The sequence below is a fragment of the Armigeres subalbatus genome, chromosome 3, assembly GCF_024139115.2.
Source record: "Armigeres subalbatus isolate Guangzhou_Male chromosome 3, GZ_Asu_2, whole genome shotgun sequence".
Classification (NCBI taxonomy): Eukaryota; Metazoa; Arthropoda; class Insecta; order Diptera; family Culicidae; genus Armigeres; species Armigeres subalbatus.
The window spans coordinates 342,381,655-342,392,366 of NC_085141.1; the positions used below are offsets into that span (position 1 = coordinate 342,381,655).

At 34.8% G+C, this 10,712-nt stretch overlaps 2 long non-coding RNA genes across 2 annotated transcripts; one reads left to right on the plus strand and one right to left on the minus strand.

The window, feature by feature from the left end:
• Positions 1–6,537: 6,537 nt before the first annotated feature.
• Positions 6,538–7,634, plus strand: LOC134222075 (uncharacterized). The gene is made up of 3 exons (XR_009982396.1): positions 6,538–6,675; positions 6,751–7,016; positions 7,085–7,634. It is a non-coding gene; the product is annotated as an uncharacterized LOC134222075 (long non-coding RNA).
• A 983-nt stretch (positions 7,635–8,617) lies between these two features.
• LOC134222077 (uncharacterized) lies at positions 8,618–9,556 on the minus strand. Its single transcript, XR_009982398.1, has 3 exons — positions 9,435–9,556; positions 8,861–8,974; positions 8,618–8,787 (listed from the first exon to the last, which is right to left on the minus strand). It is a non-coding gene; the product is annotated as an uncharacterized LOC134222077 (long non-coding RNA).
• Between the last annotated feature and the right edge of the window lie 1,156 nt (positions 9,557–10,712).

The following is a 10,712-nucleotide window of genomic DNA, read 5'->3' on the forward strand; positions in this document are numbered from 1 at the left end:
GCCAATAATTAACGAATTATGGTTGGAAGACAATGAAGGTTACTCTGAACTAATTATTGTATAAATATTGAGTTTCAATGAAAAGAATAAGCAAACCATTTCCATTCCACCAAATGTATCTTCGACTAAACGTCCTTTCAACGAAATGTCATTATTGACCAAATGTCATTAGACTAAGTGTTCCAAAGCCAACTACGATGATGTATTGGAAAAATATCATTGATATCATTGGACCATATGCCGAAAAATAGCTATTTCTGTTTGTTTTTAATTTGTCTATAATCCACCAGGGTCTCCAGAAGTTTCTGTTAGCTCAGGTGAAAAATCCTCATTGGCATCCGTATTCGTTTCTTCCGCTGCTGATTAAGCTTCCTCACGTCCACTGAATTCCTCTAATCAGTTTATCCATGTATCTTGTGGACTATTCATTCAAATTTAATTAAAAATACATTGACGAATTTTCCATTTTACCAATAAAAAATAAAAATAAAAGTGGCACTAAACTTTCGGTTATCAGTTGAATGGATAATGGTGTTTAGAATAAACACTTTCAACATTCGACTAAATTTCCATTCGACTAAATGTCCATTCGACGAAATGTCATTTGACGAACTGTCCAAAAGCCGTGCGGTTACACTACTACTAGTAAAAGAGATTCTAACCAGTACTTTTCTCTTTTTAAAGCTTCTTATTCAGTTCCCTTCAATATAGGCACTGAAAATGTTTCTCCGGATTCATTAAAAAACTTTGAAAATTATCGTTGGAACTTCCAAAAAATCCCAGAATCCCAGAATTTCCTAATGAATCGCTAATATTGATCTAAATTAGTAGGGGAAACTGGACACACATGATCCCCGGGGACACAAGATCCCCCCCTGTTTTCTCGAAAACTAATTACATTTTTATACCAGTGATATGTTCAAATGAATCCATTAGATAGAATATTGAATCTGAGTAACATTTGATATTAGTTACTTTATGTATATGGGTTTTAGAGAGGTTTTATTATTTAAGCATTTTCAATCCTTTTTTTCTTCAAAGGAGAAAAGTTTAATAACTTTGGATATGTCCAACCAAAACGTACCAAATTTTTACTGGACAAAGTTTTATTATTGTAGAATTGAATAAATTCATTCAATTAACTATTGCTTATTTTCCATTGAATACAAAAACAAAACAAGATAAATACTCAATATGGACACACTTGATCCCCCACAGTTAGGACACACTTGATCCCGATATTGCATATTTTAAGGCGTTTGTTGTATACCGTCGCATATTATTGTATTATATGTAACTAATTTATCTGTTAGAATTCTTTTCAAGTCAAAAAGTATAAATAAATTTAATTTCTCTTTAGTTTTGTCAATCAGACAATACACGCGCAATTCGAATTTCTCAATAAGTTTATTTTATTAACCATAAAAAGTGTAGTTGAACATGAACATACTTAGTTTTGATTAGTTTTATTAAATGCATTTTAACATTATTTTCAATGAAAAAGAGTGTAAATTAAGCTTTGAAAATACTCAACAAATCACAGGTCTTAAAATCAGTATTGTTCGATCTGGTATTAATTTTTTTTCCGTTTGAACTAGGAGAAGTTTGCTTACAATCACCATTTATTTGTAAATCTTCTTAAAGAATTTTTAATAAAAGGCTCATTCAACATCTTTTGGTCAGTCGCTTAAGAGAAATCGCATTTGCGTAATAATAACATGCACAACAAAAATGATGATGCGTGACAGTACCATATTGATGTATGAAGTCATCATCCTGGCATGATCACGGTTGTGGTATTGATAGTAGTCTGGTGATCTCGATGTACCGTCGTCGGAAGAGGCGATGGGTCAAATAGGGGTGATAATGGGTCACTGTTTCAGCTACTTAGAATGCTTGTAGAATAGATTGAATGCATCTGAGGACAAGAAGACCAAAATATAAGAGACCTTTTTGAACAATTCTGCTCTACTACCTCTAGACTGCCGGTGAGAACGATGACCCATTCTCACCCCAGACCCATTGTCACCCCCGATGGCGGTATCACACTATTTTTTTATTGGTCCAAAAACAGATACATGGCAGTGGCAGTGTGGCCAATTTTCAGAGATTTAATAGCATAATAAGATTCTAAAATTACAAAGATATATTTATGTATCGATCAACCATTTTTGGTATCATAACTGTATCCATCAAAAAGAGAGATCCTCTTGGGAACATCATGGTTGTCGTGATATGACTATAGTCTTACTGTCTTTTAGTGGAGTGAATGGTTTTCAGATAAATCATCATCACCATGCACATTTTGTTCCTATAGCAGACATTCTATCTGTCACTATAACTCTATTCGAGAACTTAAATACTTGCCTTGCTTAATGCTAACAATATTTAATTTTCGCACGACTGATATTACGGCAGACTATGAATAATTGTTAGGATTTGAGGCTAGACCAATTCAACCTTTCATTAGACTTGGAAGAACCTAAACATGTTCAGCTCATAAAGGGATCAATTTCCCCCTATATGGGGATCAAGTCTCCCGCAAGTTTTGAAAATGCCAAATTTTCTATCTTTCGGAAAAATCGATTTTTTGGAAACTTTCATGAACAAATAATTGCTTCCAATGACGTTTTTGAATAGCTTATTAAATTCTTTATCAAGTCCATCAAGAAGCGTGCAATTCTGTGCATATTACTTCGAGAAATATCCTAAACAAAAAGTGGGGATCATGTGTGTCCAGTTTCCCCTAAACACGAACATCGCCTTTTCAAATATGCTATTTATCTCAACAATGCGCAAAAGTGATTTTTCTTAGAGGCGACGAACTATAGATATATAGTTCCTCCAGTAAACGATCTGTTCAAGAATTAAAGGAAACGTTGATCATGTACTCAATACAGTATAATATTGGTTCAATCAAAGGTAATTGCCTATTTCCGGGGATTAAACCACCCGACTTGGACGTTAATTTACAATGTTATGAAAACTCATATGTGAATATGTACGTTATGTGGAAGATATTGATTTGGAAAATGTATTGGAGGTAACCACTTTCCCTTCGATGGGACTCGAACCCATGACCCTACAGTACGCTAGACTGGTGCTTTAACCAACTAAGCTACGAAGTACCTCTGTCGGCCTTCGCAACCTAGCGGCTACTGAACGAGCTCGAGATTCGCAAATTGGACGCATAGTCAAATCACTCTTGTCGTAACCGAAAACCAAGAACGCCAACACCGTGCGCCAACACCGAATCTTGAGCGGATTGCACGCACGGTGTTGGCGTTCTTGGTTTTCGGTTACGACAACTCGCAATCCATTTCTCCAACACTTCCACATGTGTATAGTACACGTTCACATTAGAGGAGCGTGCGGTCGGGTCTGAGCTTGACGACCGACTGGCAAATAGCGTACACAACCTAACTTGATCAGTACAGTTGCTGATGAAGAATGTGTACGGCCACCAGACATTCTAAATACTCACGCTCCTCTAATGTGAACGTGTACTATACACATTGTGACCAACCACTTTTGGGTCACAATTATATATTTGGTGGCAAGGCCAGTTAGTGGTTTAGCCCTGTTAAATTGTTATTTATGTTTTGTGCCGTCTTGAAAAATTAAATGTCTAAATGTGAAATAAATGTCTGTCTCCACTTCCGTAGTGTTTGAGTGATGTTTATTTTGCGTTTAGTAGTCTTCTGGTTGATGTCTTTATTGTATATAAATATTTTGTTTTCATTTGTGTTTACTCCGACCGTAGTTTACTAGATTTATTAATTTATTTTTCCATTTATTTATTTATTTATTTATTTATTTATTTATTTATTTATTTATTTATTTATTTATTTATTTATTTATTTAATTATTTGTCTAGATTTTTTATTTACATTCCATATTTATTTCATAGTTTATTTATTTATTTTTCAATTTACTCGAAAACAAGTGTTTGGGATTTTTCATTTGTAAGGCTAAGCATGCAGCCAGTTTTGTCAGAGTAAACGACTAAAGTAGAATAGAGCATCAACCATATTATTAAGTCTTCTTATGTCACCTGTCATCGTTCGTCGATCATTGTGCCGCCACATCATCGTTGTCCTCGTCATCCACCATCTTTAAAAAATATGCAAAGTCATGAGGAGAAGGATATAAAAAGGCTCAACTGACTAGGAAAGCCCTTTTGTATTATTATTCGCCCGGAGGAGTGACGGTAGTGTGTCCGCGGTATAGGACGTTACAAAACCTAACCGCAAAGTTCCGCGAAAGTTAGTGGTGTTAAAACGAAAAACTACCTAACTAAAACCTGTTTAAATCTAACAAACTAAAAGGACATTAAACAGTGTGAATAAAACCAAAACTAAAAATTACAAAACAAGTTAAAGTCAAGACTACGGTCTGCTACCAAAGTGGAATTCGTGTTCAGAGGACGAATGTTTGATTCCGGGGTAAGCCCGCTTGTCCGATTCCACTGGTGGATATTGTGCATGCGCGTTTCGGTACCACTCCCCGGGCAAGGAACACTGGCCTACGCTACAAAAGGCCATAGTGACACACGAACATTACCAGTTCCCTTGTTAAGTGTGGGAATAGTGAAGAACTGTGAAGGAAAGAAAGAAGAAGAAGTCGAAGAAAGAAGAAGAAAAAGGAGACGAAGGAAGCCCAGGTGAACGAGGAGGACGCTCTTACGACGATGGAGTTGCTGCAAGTCGACCACCTCAACGAACGGCCGCAACGCAACGGTGAGCTCAAAAAAAAAGAAAAGTAAAAGAAAAACGAAAATTAAAACGGATCCTTAATTTAAAACTAAAATAGTTAATTTTTTATTCTGTATGGCCGCTAAGCCCTGACTGTCCTCGTTTTGTAAATCTTGTTTCCGCCATTTTGTTATAAATAGTCCGCCTTGTCACCAATTATAGAGCCAGCACAGGTAAGATTATCCGGGAGAACCATTGTTAAAACGACCCTGAAAAGGTGTGTTGCAAACCCCTGGCCTTATGGGGCTTCCATGACAGGGGTTTCCACCACACTTTGTGCAACGAAGCACTCAATCAAAAGTTAATAAAGATAATTAGTATCAACATGTGGAAGTGTTGGCTTGAGAAATGGATTGCGAATGATTTGACTATGCGTTCAATTTGGGAATCTCGAGCTCGTTCAGTAGCCGTCAGATGAATATTGTTCCATTGTTTGTTATTGAAAATTTGCTAGATCGCACTAGAGGCGCAAAAGTTATGATCAATATACCATTGTTCATAATGCATGAGAAAGCCACTGTTATGGCAAAAGTTTATTAATCAATATTGGAAATAAATCATCCGACTATTTCTCGAACCTTTCTGGAGTTCCACAAGGTACCCGGATAAAAAATATCATTAAAATATCATAAATTTTATTGTTACAACACTATTTAAAACATAATATTTACCATTGAATATAATGGAATTTTGACAATAAAATCACATGAGAAATAATGGTTTTCCACGATAAAATTGATGGTAAATGGGACTTTTACAATTAAAAAGAGGGGTTGTTATGTATCTTTACAATTAAAAATTCGAAAATTTTCCATACAAAATTCGGAGCAAAACAATTGATTTTACGGTTCTTCAATGGGATGATTTCGAGCGACAAAACAATAGAAAACATTGTGTTTTAAATGTTTTCAATTATTGTTTCTATTGTTTTACAATAGAAATACAACAGGATTTAGAATACATTCTACCCAAGTAACCATAAGCATTATAAAATTGTTTTAATATAGCATTAAATCCGTTTGTAATGCAGGTCTTTAAAGCTAAATAGCTTTGCGTGCTAATATAATGCTCATTTGATGCCGCAAAAGGCGAAATAGCGTGCCAATCTAATGCTATGATAAAAGCACTTATATAGCACTACTAATGCTTTTACAGTGCAGCGAAATAATCCTGTCAAATGTGACAACCCGTTAATAGCACTGCTAATGCTTTTAGAAAGCATACCTTGGGTACGTTATATAATTTATTAATTTTGTTTTTCATCGCTATTTTCAGTTTGTATTTTTTTTTCAATAAGATATATGCAAACAAAAAACAAAATATGAAATCGGTTCTATTTGTTTATTTATATATCTTCCGCTCTCGTTTAGAAATAAGATGAAATAATGTTGCTATATGGTAATTCAATTTCCTTGACGGGGTCTCGAACTGTGGGTGTCTCGTTGCCTGCTCATCGCTCATCGTTGAGGTGCTCCTCTGCTGCCAGGGCCATTCGGGATATGTATAAATGCGATGAAAAGTTACCAATAAAAACTTCGTCCATTTCATTGAAATTCGATATCAGTTGTGTTGCCAGAACGCATATTGAATTCTCAGAAACTTCGAAGCTAATAATTTCTATATTTGTTACAATAGTATTATATATAAACCTAAACGTAATATTATTATTAATACATTTTAATTTCATTGTTTACTATAGCATACCTTTAAAAATAATAAATCATTGAAAAAATGCCAAGTTTTTTATTGCTGTAAAACTGGCAACTTTGGAATTAAAACCTATGGACGAAAATGTCAAATGTATTTATTCATAAAACAAAACAAACAAATTCGATAGCAACTAATATTTTATTTTACCAGTTCTTCATACCTATATAGGTTTGTTTTTTAATCGTTTGTGCTAAAACAAGATGAGAAATCGGTAAGTTATTCAGAAATACCTGAAATAGAATATGCGAGAGAATATGCGTATAGTGAAAATACATTTTTATTATAGATGCCATGACCGCAAAGCGCAAACCATCCGAAACCATATTTTGCTCTCGGTACAGCCTTCGCTGTGAATATTCTAAAACGGATGGACACAAGGGTGGACAACGGAAGTGCGAAGTGGCTGTGATGTGTTTGCTGGCCAAATGAAATACCCATTATGCTTGCCAAGTTTGAGAAAAGGAAAAAATACCCAACGCGCCTATAGGCACCAGAGTGCTTGACGCATATCGGTATGAAACTAAATGGAATCTTTCTGTCTGATTAAGTAATGTAAGTTTCAACTTTATATTTAATTTAGAAAGGAATGGAAAATGGACATTATTTTTTTCCTTTTACAGAAAATTCTTGAACAAAAACGGATGCAAAATGGATTTGGAACGGATGAATGGTCCACGGTAAATATGGATAATTTTACAGCTGCAAATGTAATCCAGACCAGGCGATTTTTACCAGTTTCGATGTATTCCGTTCTGGTGATCATCGAAGGAACAAAGCATTACGTGACATTTGAAGGCAACCACAGAAAAACGAAGCCAAATTTGTTATCGTTGATGCGATGGGTCCTGGTCAACCAGAAAAGAGGTCAAGCGAAATATAGCTAAAGAGCCCCGCACATAGCATACGTTTGCGTTGCGTTTGACAGTTTTCCCATGGGAAATGTGTCAAACGCAACGCAAACGTATCCTATGTGCGGGGGTCTTAAGAAGAAGAAGCTATCGACGAACGAGTGTATGTAGATTTATAATATTGAAGTTGTAGGTATTATTTGTTATAGCTGAGTGAGCGGAATACATAAAATGTCTGTGATGAATCAATTCTGGGAATCAATAAATATGCTTTTGTCTTACTCGTACGTCAAGTGTGTGTAAAGCCTATACATAACCACTTTAAAAAATAACTTTTGATAGTAACCCCGGAGATCCCAGTGTTATAAGTGTATACCAATCTAATTAACTCGCTGAATTGGGGTAATATCCGAAGTGTATTTGCATTGTACATAGGTATATATACACTTTTGTTTTGGGTTTTAAACACTTTAGTCAAAAACTAGACTCTAGAATTCACTAGAACAAAGACAAACTTATTTTTGTTATGCTAACAAGTTTTGTTTGTTTGTTTTAATATTCATTCAAGAAATTTTTAGCCCAAGGCTGACTCATCATTGACCGCGGCTTTTAATAGTCTCCAACTGTTTTCTATATTAAGACATCAACACCACTAGGTGTATTGATACAATTTTCAATGAATTATTAGAATTAATATAATCCATTGGCTATATTGCTGACTACAATTACGTATCTATAAATAGATTGATGGTTTGCATTCCTAATGCCAATTTAAAGCAAATATGCACTTGAAATGTCCGGTGTTTCGTTGCATTAAACCGAGCAATTAATGGGCATTATAGACAAATATAATGCTAACAATAATGCCACATGTGTCAAGGCTTCAATGCATTAGCAATGCTAATATAGAACTTATATGCTTATATGATGCTACTGTTTAGCTTTGAAGCAGCTTAAATGCCCATATAGGGCTATTAACATGCTATGACTTAATGCTTACGGTTACTTGGGTACTCCACTATTACAATAAAAATATAATACAATTATTGCGCTTTTTGCACTTTATAAGAGTTCTGCGAGATTTTTTTTCTCACAGTCATCTTTTTCTCACACAATTAGACGTCAAATCATGGCGGGAATCGATTTAGTGTACACGCTTACATGTGACTAACGAGTAATGTGTTATAATTGTGTAAATTTCAGTAACAAAAATCGATCAACCCGAAATGAGAGTGGGTGTGAGAAAAAGAAGCGGGCAAATCACAATCTACACATAACTCTTCAAATTGGTGAAATCGGCAATAATTGTTTTACAAATTATTTTATTTTCCTTCGGTTGTTTAGCATATCTTTAGACGAATCCAGCGCACTACTTCCAAAATTAAGTGGGTTGCCTGTATCTGGAGAAAAATCCAACATCGGTTTAAAAAGCGTACTAACTTTGTTCCGATTAGACAATACATATAGATATAAACCTGTGAAAATGTAAATTATAAAAAAAGTCAGTTTTATTAGAAAAAATACGTCGAGAAGAAAAGAAAAAATTACCTGCATCAGTTCTTATTTATATTCCGTTGGTGAGATTGGCCAATGGTAGCCACTGAACGATCTTGAATCAGTGACCAGCAAGCAGCAGTATTTTATTTATCATAAGCTTCATTTCTGTAAAGAAACAAGTACACATGTTACCAGGCATGTCATCAGGTATTATGATGATAAAATTTTCATTTATTTTTTGTTCGGGATGAACCACTGCGTTCATTATGTACATTGAACTTTTGTAGAACAATAAGATTACGATTACCGGTGGTGAGTATAAACCGTTTGTCAGCGCAGTATCATTACTTGGCACTTTACCGGTCGCTACTAAACGCGCTGCTAAAACAGTAGCGCAGCTGACGGGTGACCAAATTGACCAAATAACAGCGTTACTATTTGATGAACTATCAAACGTCGAACGCCGATACGGAATGCAGCCACCAAAATGATAACCGAAAATACCGAAAATAGTGACCGATGCGAAAAAGAGTGACCAATCTAAAATGATAGTACAGTGAGGGTGATCAAAATACTCGCGCCCAGTAATAATGCTCTAACACGCTTCAACACTTCAGATACTTACCACGGTACAGAAGCCATAGTGATCTACCGCTTGCCCAGCAGCAGAAACTGTAATGAAAAATACACCTTCTGCACCATACAGTTTCATTATTTTCATCTATTCAGTAATTATAAACAAAACTGTACACGCTCAAATGAATCCAGCCATTCTCCGAGTAAAATGATAGGCAAAAGTTTTTGTTCCCTTTCATTTTTTTGAAATCAAATTTGTATTGCATAACATTTCTAGACCTGCATCAAGACCTTCAATAATGGAAATATATACTTGAGAATCGGTATAACATTTTTATTTATTTAACAAACAAAGCTATTGTAATTTTATTGTTTTCAATTGTTATTTCATCAATATAATAAATCCATGAAATATTCCAAAATTATATTAATACAATAACATTAGACGAATTTCCAGATCATCCAAACCGAATACTTTTAAAATTTGTTTAGTTTTTGGATGAGCAATACTAAACATAAGCGAACAATAAAAATATAATAGAATATATCGGAAACATTTAAATATATTGTTATTTTAATGTACGTACAATAAAGATCTTTTACAACCGTAAACATTTTACAAAAAGGATACAATAGTTTGTATTGTTTGCCACACAATCTATTGTATTTCAATGGGTTATGTCATACAAGTTACTGTAATTTTTTATCCGGGTAGCACCCTTGAACCATTGCTATTCTCGCTTTTCATAAACGATGTAACCCTTATTTTGCGACGTGGAGGTATGCTGCTGTTGTTTGCCGATGACCTTAAAATGTATGTAGTTGTTCGAGACCTCACTGACTGCTATGAACTACAGAACCTTCTTGAAATCTTCAATGGCTGGTGTACTCGGAATATGATGGTTCTAAGCATTCCTAAGTGCTGTGTCATAAGTTTCCGACGAACAACTAATTTCGTCCAGTTTGACTACAGTATTGCTGGTTCTCCTTAGCTAAGGAAAAAAAATGAAAATTGATAACAGTGCTTCCGAAGTCATGTACGGACAATTAGACAAACAGACGGTGCAAGTTAGACTAAACATACGACGACAAACAACAAAAATATTTTCCCTTGAAAAAGACACAATCCCCGTGTCGAAACGTCGGGTAAATAAAAAACTCGTTGTAATAAGTGCAAGACTGAGTAGCCGTTCAATAAATTAAATTAAAACGTACAGTCGATCCATAATCAGTAAATCTAATCAGAACTTCTCTCTTCTTCAGTTCCCTTATAAATACTAAAAATGGGTCGCCGGATTTATTATAAAACTTTGGAAATTATCGTTGG